Genomic DNA, 10,686 nt, shown 5'->3' with positions numbered 1-10,686 from the left:
CAAAATAAAATAGAGCTTCAAAAATAAACTGATAGACTAAATTGGATCTGTAGCCATATATTGAACCCTGGACCCAACAATTAAGCAGAACACATTATTTTTTTAAGCCTATAGAGGATATTACAAAAGCAACAACAAAAAATTAAAACTTATGGGATGCAGTAAAGAAAAAAACTTAAACAAAAACATAGTCTTAAATTACTGAAAGAAGAAAAAAAGAATGTAAATTAAAAGGGAAAAGAGGTTGAGTTAATGAAACAGATGTTATCATTATAATAAAGAAGCTGATGCTTATCTCTTTGGAAAGATCCATAGCATTAGGTGAGTTAGATACAGGAGAAATATACAAGTGGCTGCAACGGAATTTCATAAACACAAACAGGTGATGGAGAAATTGGTGCTAATTTTGTTATTCTGTATATACTTGTATGTACTGAACATCCAATAACAAGATTTAAAATGATACATAACCCTAAAATGCATATGGGGTCTGTTTCTTTCCTTTTCTTTTTAATCACTCTCTTAGCGATGACACTTATGAGCGAGCCTATGAAAGAGTGGACTTTTTTCCTTTCTTTTGTGACTTCTCTTTCAGCTTCTGTGACAACCACCTCTCCTGTTTTCCTCCTACCTGACTCATCTCAGTGTTCATTGCTCTCTGCTCCTCTCCCACCCACCTGTGGAGTTGGGGGGTTTTCGGTCTGCCTCCCAAACTTCTTCCCACATCTCTCCTTTCTATTTGATCTCACTAAGTTCCATGAACTGAACATCATCCTTATTTTAATGGCTCTGAATGCTCTGTTTACATTCCGGACCTTGTCTCTGGTTTTCTGACATATTCCAATTACCTTTAAGAAGGAAGTAACAGTTTTAAAAAGCCATCAATACACAGACATGTATTGAAAACATTTTTGAAATTTTAAGATAAGGAAAAAGAAATGCCAAGGATCTGATCAAAGAAAAAAAAAAGCCAGCAATAAAAGAAAAGAGGGAGAGGGAGGCTGAGGGTGGGAGGGAGGTGGGGAGGGAGAGATTGACATATCCTACATTCTCACATGTTAAAAGCAATACCCAAGGGTCTTTGAGTATTTTGATACCAGAATTTTAAGCTCACAAGTTCAATTTGCAAATGCAATTGAGATGTACTTTCTGATGTGTAAGCTCTCAGAAAGTAGTATATTTAGTTCTCAGAAAGTATTACATTTAGTATTACATTTAGGGTCCTTCCTGAAAAAGTCAAAAAACAAAAAACCTCCCAAATAATTATTTTAGCCAGAGATAAAGAAATAAAAAATTTTAAAGTGGAATTATAAGACATGCGACAACAAAGTAAATCATGAAAGGCAGACTGCCTCAGTTATTGTTCACAAGGTTTAAAATTCACTGAAATATTAAAATATTAATTAAAAGAAAAAATATTTAAAGAAAACTATGATAATATTGTGGTGACAATAGATAATAAAAATATCTTAAGTATTTTATCTTTCAGAAGAGCTAACAGATGGTGGTTTAATCTTGACGATTTTATGTTGTTTTATATTGAAAGGAGATTATTAGAAAAGAAATTGAGTTAAGTTTCAAATCCCTAGGAAAAATAGAAAGAGAAACCCAAAAAAGAAACAAAGCATTTGGAAACAGAAACAGAAAACATGAATTAAAAAATGTAAAAGAAGTTCATATAAACAGAAATTACACAAAATGACTGCTTTATAAGATTCCTGGATCTGAGCATAATATTAGACCTCACCATCCTATTGTGTGTATCACCAGATCGGTTCTGTAATTGCTGAAGAGTATTCATTTGTATAAATATTGCAAAGTATGCTTATTCTTTCTTCCAACAATGATCACCTGGGATATTCCCAGGTTTGGGCTATTAGGCATAAAGCTTCTGTAAATATTCCTGCACAAGTCCTTTTGTGAACATATGTTTTCTTTTCAGTCTTGGGTAAGCTCCTAAGAGTGACATGGTTGGACCCCAGGGAAATGTATGCTTAATTTTATTAGAAGCCCCCAGAACTTTTCTCAAAGGAATTGAACTGTTTTACATCTCTGCGAATGATGTGTGAGAGTTCGGGATGCCCCACATCCTCACCAACTTTTGTTGTTGATGTTTTTTCAAAAATAGCAATTCAGTGGGTGTCAAAATTATCTGCCTCTTTTTTTTTTTTTAAGACTTATTTATTTGAGAGAGTGAGTGAGAGAGAGTGGACGGAGGAGCGATGGGGGAGGGAGAGAAAAACCCAAGCTGACTCCGGGCTGAGCATGAAGCCCATTGTGGGGCAGGATCTCATGACCCCAGGATCATGACCTGAGCTGAAGCCAAGAGCTGGTAGCCCAACCAACTGAGCCACCCAGGAGCCCCAAGATTTTCTGCCTTTTAATGAAGAATATACATAGCTGTAAAGTATTTTTGCCAGAAATATGTAGATAGACAGACAATAGATGATAGAATCAACAAAGAAAAATATTAAACTGTATCACAGGAATGCAATCAACAAAATCCACACTGTGGGAAACTATAGGAGAAATGACCTTCGTTCTTCACCAAACAAAATGTTAGACAAGGGTTATATGAGCTGAAGAAGGGGATCTATAGATTGAAAAGTCACTAGCAAAGCTGACCCCTGATACAGGTGGCAGGTATAAGGGTATGCTCATCATAATCACATTGGCTTTGTGTGCTTTCTGGATTTGTTTTATATTTAACAATTGAAAATATTTTTGAGAAAAGCCATATCCTACGTGGCAAGAAAAGAATATTTCTAAATTCTCTTAACACGTTGCAATAAATCTGTGAATGAAAAGCAAAACAAGGGTGCCTGGGTGGCTCAGTCAGTTGAGCCTCCAACTCTCTTGATCTCCTCTCGGGTCTTGATCTCAGGGTCGTGAGTTCAGGCCCCGTGTTGGGCATGGAGCCTACTTAAAAAAAAGAAAAGAAAGGAAAAGCAAAAGGACAATGAATTAAAACAACTGAAAAACTTGAGAGGATGAAAATTCCAAGGTCTGAAAGAAAAGTGAAAGTACCATAAAGGCTGATGAAGAAAATAATCGAGGGGCACCTGGGAGGCTCAGGCAGTTAAGCAGCTGCCTTAGGCTCAGGTCATGACCTGAGGATCCTTGGATGGAGCCCCACGTGGGGCTCCCTGCTCAGCAGGGAGTTTGCTTCTCTCTCTCCCTCTGCCCCTCCTCCCCGCTCATGCTCTCTCTCTCTCAAATAAATAAAATCTTTATTTATTTTATTTTTTTAAAGATTTTATTTATTTATTTGAGAGAGAGAGAGAATGAGAGATAGAGAGCACGTGAGAGGGGGGAGAGTCAGAGGGAGAAGCAGGTTCCCCGCTGAGCAGGGAGCCCGATGCGGGACTCGATCCCGAGACTCCAGGATCATGACCTAAGCCGAAGGCAGTCGCTTAACCAACTGAGCCACCCAGGCGCCCCTAAAATCTTTATTTTTATTTTATTTATTTTTAAAGATTTTATTTATTCATTTGACAGAGAGAGAGAGCACAAGCAGGGGTGAGGGAGGGACAGCAGAGGGGGAGGGAGAAGCAGGCTCTCCTCTGAGCAGGGAGCCTGATGTGGGACTCGACCAGGACCCTGGGATCATGAGCTGAGCCAAAGGCAGACACTTAATCGACTGAGCCACCCAGGCACCACAATAAATAAAATCTTAAAAAAAAAAAAAAGAAAAGAATCGTGATGACACTATTAGTACATACTAATGTCTAAAGATTATATGCAAAGATACGTTCAAAGAAAATATGATTTAATGTCTAACTAAGTAACTGTTAAAAGAAGCTATATATAGTGAATATTTTAAAATCTAAGAATAGGAAATTTCTAGAAAGAATATAAACATGTTATTTGACTCAAAAAGGTGAAGGAAACAAATCAAAAAGCATAGAAGGAACTAAAGTTATATATAACTAAGCTCATGAAAGATACCACATTTGCATATTTTAATTGCTCTCATATATATATATTTTTTTTACAGAAAAGTACCTATAATATGAAAGTTTTAAAGAAAAATAAAATTAGCACCACATATCCATGAATAAGCTTAAGAACTAGAAAAATTATTTGAAAGCCTCTGTACACTCCTTCATCAATGCTAGTTCTCAGAGGAAATGTCTGTCCTGATTCTTGCATATCATTTCCCTTGAAAATTCTTCCTTTGCCTTTTTGAAAATAGTATTAACATTTTCACAACATACCTTTAGCAATATATTGTATTGCATAGCGTTGCCATGTGTGACTTTTATATAAATGAAATCATAGTCCAAGAATTCTGTGAATTCCACCTGTTTCCATAGATAAACAGAAAGTTTTTGAGTCTCATTTCACATTCACTCATTGACATTCTTCCATAGTGTTCCACGGTCTAAATATTAAAAATGTATCTGCCCATTCTATTTATTCATTCTGCTACTGATAGACATTGGGGCTGTTTCCAAATTTTTCGCTATTATAGAAAATGATACTCAAAATATACTTTCATGTGTCTTCTCATGAACATATGCAAGAGGTTCTCTGAGTATATTCCTAGGAGTTGAAATTTTGAAATGTACATGTGCATATCTTTAACTTCACTGGGTAATGCCACCTTCCTTTTCAAAGCAGTTATGGCAGTTTGCACCCCGCAAGGAAAGAAATCACCACTTGGTATCGTCTGACTCTTTAATTTTTGCCAATATATTATGTGTAAGATGGTATCTCATTGTGGTTTTGATTTGCATACACGACTACCAATGATTTTGAGAATATATTACTGTGTTTACTCACCATGCCTGTTTACTTTTCTAACACCCTCAGCAGAATGAGTTTGCTTTTTATTATTGATTTGTAGATGCTGTTTATATTTTCTGGATGCTACACTTGGTTATAGATCTTGAAAATATTTTCTCCCATTATGTGGTTTGTCTTTTCAGCCTCATTTTTTTTTGTAAAAATCCATTTTTAATATAATTCAGCATATTAATATTTTTCTTTATGGTTTCTCATTTTTGTCATATTTATAATTTAAAATTCCCTGTTCCAATGTTATAAGATACTCTTCTAAGCTTTCTTTTAAAAATTGATGTATTATCTTTCATATTTAAAGCATAAATCCATCTAAAATTGATTTTTGTGTCTAGTGTGAGCCTGAGATTCAATTTTATATGTTTCTATATAGAATTGACCTGGCATAATTTATTAAATAGCTCATCATTCCTACAGGGACCTGCAATAGAGGCTGTGTAATAATAAAGTTTCACATATGTGTGGTTGTTTTGTGGCTTTCTATCCCAACCTATTGGGTTTATTTTATCATGCCCAGTATAGACGTACTTACAGGATAAATCCTTTTAAATAAAAGGACAGCAGATCCCTATTTTTTTACATCATCCCAGAAAAAGAAAAAAAATCCTATAGAGAGAATGGTCCCTATCACATATTTCATAATACACATTATAGAGCAAAATCTGAAAAAAATCACAAACATACAAACACATGTATACATACACACATACATCAAAGTACTATCTATCTCTTTTTATAACTACAAAAAATATTTCTGAGTAATTATTAGTTTACAGAATCAGCACAACAGAAGTAAAATTAAATAAACATCATCTCTCTCTCTCTCTGTCTAACTTGTCAAGTTAGGTTGATCATGGCTATAAGCATAGTTTATAAATATGAAATCTATGAATCTATTTTATCACATTAGAAAGTCATAATATATAATCCACAGTCTTTATATAAATAAGAGCATTTCATAACACATTTAACATCCACCTCTAATAATAAATTATACTAGTAAACTAGGAATTTAAAAATTATTTATGAAAAAGAAAATCCACGTGAAACCAACAGCCAATATTGTACAGATGTAAAACACAGAGCCATTTCGACTAAGGTATAAGCATCCAATTTCTGTTATCATCATTCTAATTGAATAATGTTCTGAAATCCTAGCCAATGCAATCATAAAACACCAAAAAAATTTAAGAAGCAAAATTATTGCCAAGATGAGACAAAATTATTATTTACAGAAGATACTATTAGTCTACATAAAAATAAAAATACAAGGGAGCATCAACTGAAAAATCATTTTAAAAATAGGAGCGTCAATAATTTTGCAGGGCTCAAAAATAAATATGAAATAGCAATAATCTCTCTATATTAATATATTATAATATTTATCATAATATATATTCTGATATTTATTATATTATTACCAGGAATGGCTGATGAGGGGAAAAAACCCAGAAAACTTTCCTTTAAACATGCTAACACAAGTGAAATACCCAGGGATAATATTAACCCCCCATCTGCTGAAATTATTTGCATCAATTTCACAAAATCTTTACTGTGGAGAGTACACAGAAAATTGCATAAATGGGAAAATGATTGCCCCATTCAACCCTGAATATCAGTGGGCTATGAAGGGCAGGAAACATTTTAATTTATGAAAGAAAGATAACTATGTATAAAATTATTGAAAATCCTTTAATATTAGAATAATGAGCAAAGGTGCAAGAATACAGGTCTTATAGCAGTTTAGGAGAGAAACTTAAAAATATAGATCAAAGGCCTTTATAATGTATATGAATTTTGATCCTGCTTTTCCACTTCTAATATTTCATCACATGGGAATAATCATAGCTGAGGACAAACCTGTCATCAAATGGCTATGAATAATAACAAAAACACCTGGAAATGTTTAGCATGAATAAATTATAGGAGAGTAGTTAAATTGTGAAACATTAATAAAATGGAGTATTACATAATTTTTAATATAATGCATAAAATAATTCATGTGATGGGGAAAATATTCATATTGCTTTAAGTAAATATATTAATTGCTTCTAAAATGTGTAGTTCTTTTTTAAGGAGTACACTAGCATCTACTAATTTATCAACCTATCCCATATACACTAAACAAGATGGATTATGTTCTCAGTATATGACAATGATTAAAATTATAGGTAGACTTTGAATTCAGCCAGATCTGAGTTTGAATCTTGCTTTTCTCTTTACCAGCCATGTAATCTTGAGGAAGTTAATTAACCTCTCCAAGCCTCAAATTTATTCATCAATCAAAATAGTAACACTCACTGGGTTGAAGAAAAAATGAGTAAGATAATACATACAGTATCTTCCACAGTTAGCATCCAATATTCCAAAGCTTTCATTACATTTATTATTGGTAATAATAATTTGTATCATAATGGATGTAGTAGTATAAGAAATAAACCATACAATGAATATCATCAGATTAAAAATATATATATTGATGTGTGAACCCGAAGAAAACAACAAAATGCATTCTTTTCACATTTCCTTGAAAAAGGTATGAAGAATGATGCCATTTCTCTAGCCCTAAGCAAAAGCCTCAGCAATTTCCCCACAACTATAAATCCTGTAAGCCATATATGTGATTATCATGCAACAAACATAGCAGCTAATATAAAAAGATTAAATATCTAAACTTTATCAGCCTTTGGGAAAACAAAAAATGCTTAATTCACTACTGAGTAAAGGAAGTAATTAAAATCGCAGTCAGAGGCTATTTGGGAAATAAAAGAACGAAACACCAGCATTATAGGGTATGCCCCAACCTGCAATGAAAGGCAAATTCAGCATCAAGTAATTCCATCATTATGTGAAGAAAAATGACAATAAGTGAGATAAAGTGAAAAATAATGACAATGGAAATTAATGAAAGAAAGGAAAAAAATGAATCAAGAAACAGAATTTTAGCAAAAATAGAAATCAGAAAAGGCAGTGGGTCTGTTGATTATATGTAGGAACCAGTTCTTTTTTTTTTTTTTTACCCTTACTCAGTGTTTATAACAGCCTTACTAGACTGAGTAAAAACAAGAGCTAAATCACAAAGCACAATATTAAAGCTAAAAAGGGAAATTGTTTTTCATATGAATAGACAATATTTAAAGTTGTAGCCTTCTATGTATACAATTGGTGGGGGAGGCATCTAGAAAACTAATTTTCTAGAGGAAAAAAAAATGACAAATGACTCAGGATGTAGACAACCTAATAGAACAAGAACTATACTGAAAGCTTTTAAAAGTTACCAAAAACTCACTCCTGAAAAAAAAAAAACACAAAAACTCTACACTCAGCTTATTTTCCTAATCCTTTTATTGAATTTATTATTAATCTCAGGAAGCAAACTGAGGGTTGCTGGAGTGGTGGGGGGTGGGAGGGATGGGGTGGCTGGGTGATAGACATTGGGGAGGGTATGTGCTATGGTGAGCGCTGTGAATTGTACAAGACTGATGAATCATAGACCTGTACCTCTGAAACAAATAATATATTATATGTTAAAAAAAAAAAAGAAGATAGTAGGAAGGGAAAAATGAAGGGGGGAAATCGGAGGGGGAGACGAACCATGAGAGACTATGGACTCTGAGAAACAAACTGAGGGTTCTAGAGGGGAGGGGGGTGGGGGGATGGGTTAGCCTGGTGATGGGTATTAAAGAGGGCACGTTCTGCATGGAGCACTGGGTGTTATACGCAAACAGTGAATCATGGAACACTACATCAAAAGCTAATGATGTAATGTATGGTGATTAGCATAACAATAAAAATTTAAAGAAAAAAACTAATGATATAATGAATGTTGACTAACATTAACATAATAAAATAAAAGTAAAAAAAGTAAAAAAAAATATGTATTATCAGGAGCCTGTGATTGCCAAATGTTGCTGTAGGGCCCCAGAATAGAGCAGGAATTCAGCTGGGAGCAAATCCCCAGTCAAATAGGACAACCACTGAATATAGCTTGAATGTCAGGTTGTGGTGAAGTAGGACATGGGAACAAATCGGGGCAAGCAGTGAGAGTTGTGGAAAGAATGAGTGGCCTTGTGGGCGTCTGCCTGTCTGGCTGGGATCCCTACTACCCTACCTAGCAGCTGTTGTGAACATGGTAAGTTATTTCAAACATTCGTGCCTCATCTTTCTCACCTGCAAAATGGGATGGATGTTTTTTACGCCAGTGTTGTCGTGAGGATTAAATGAGTTAATGTGGAAAATCTTTAGAAGAGTGACTGGTATATAATTAAATCCTAGATGTGTTAGCTTAAGAAAAATTGGGGGGGAGGGGGGGAGGTACACAGTGGGCCAGGAAAGTGATTCGAATAAGAGACCATAGAAGAATGCCTGAAGAAAGCAAAGTAAGACACTGGGTGGTAATCTGGTATGAATTTTGTTTTATTACAGAAACAACAAAGAGAACCTCAAGGGGCTGGAGAGAGTGAGTGGGATGGGAGAGTAGCAGAGAAGGGTCAGCAAGACAGGGTTACAGCCTTGGGTAGGACACAGGAACCTCTGGAGAGTTCTCAGCAGAGAAGGGACATGTTCTGACAAATATAAGGTCCGTTCTGGCTGCTTGATAAACAACATACCAAGGGGGACTTCAGGGTGGAACCTGGACATCAAGTCGGTGTAGGCAAGAGATTATGGTGCTTGGACAAGGTTCATAGTGTTAGCTGTTTATTCACACTCTCTAAGAAAGGATGAGTTCCAGGTTATTTAAACTTTTTGAAAGCCCAGATGAAAATTACAAATTTTCCAATTCAGCTAGGAAGGCTAGTAGTTCCGTATTGCCAAGTCTGAAATAGTATGCACAGGCATGCACACATGTGGACCACCACCACCCAGACAGAAAAACTCATAGTCCTAGCTCACTTAAAAACTTAGAACCAAATTAGAACAAAATTATAAATTAAACATTAATGCCAGATGTGCCACAAAGACTATGGTTGAACCATAAAATAATCTTAAAATCTCATAGTCAATCTCACCTAGCACAGAATGAAAATGTATCAGGCATCACCCCTTAGAAATAATGGATAAAATAGGCATAATCATAATCAGCACTACTACATTTTTCATCAGGTTTTAGCCAAAGAAAAAGACAAAAAGAAGAAGGGAAGAAAGAAAGGAAGGAAGGATGAATTGAGGGAAGGTAGGACAGAAGGAAAAATAAAGATAAAATTTCAGAGATGATGAAGTAAATTACCCTATTTATTAAGAAAGGAAAATTATTTTGTCTAGACAATTCACAAAAATTATCTGAAAAAAATTGAAAGTTTTAAGGGATTTTAGTAAGTTGGTCTGTTACAAATGAAATATTTGGAATTAAAAGCTTACCTCTGTGGTAGCAATATTTATCTAGGATAAAGGAAATGACCCACCTACCATGATAAAGAAGGAAACATGAAATCTCACTTAAAAATAAAAATGATCAGGGATCAATGTGCAATAAAGAAAATGACAAACATTTAGTGAGGTCATTATATGTTATATATCACATATCACATTTTCTATATCATATATTATATAACATATTGTACGCTATAAGTTACGTGTTATATCATATGTCAAAAATGACACATTAACTACCAAAAAATGCAGATAGGCTGAGAATTCAGTATATTTAATAAACATAATCTATAAGATTAAACAATAAGTTCCATCTCAGGTAAGTGGCATTAAAAGCAATTCTTATTTTACTCTTTTCCCATTTTTTTCTATATACAGTATGTATGAGTGCAACATTTTTAATGCCTGCATATTTTGCATTACTTATCCATAACTTATATATGTCTACATTTTATTTTTGCAGTTTCAATTCTAGAAGTGTATTCTGAGATAAAAACCAAAGCTTTATGCAAA

Source organism: Zalophus californianus, chromosome 8, assembly GCF_009762305.2.
Source record: "Zalophus californianus isolate mZalCal1 chromosome 8, mZalCal1.pri.v2, whole genome shotgun sequence".
Lineage (NCBI taxonomy): Eukaryota > Metazoa > Chordata > Mammalia > Carnivora > Otariidae > Zalophus > Zalophus californianus.
This window is presented reverse-complemented; position numbering follows the sequence as displayed.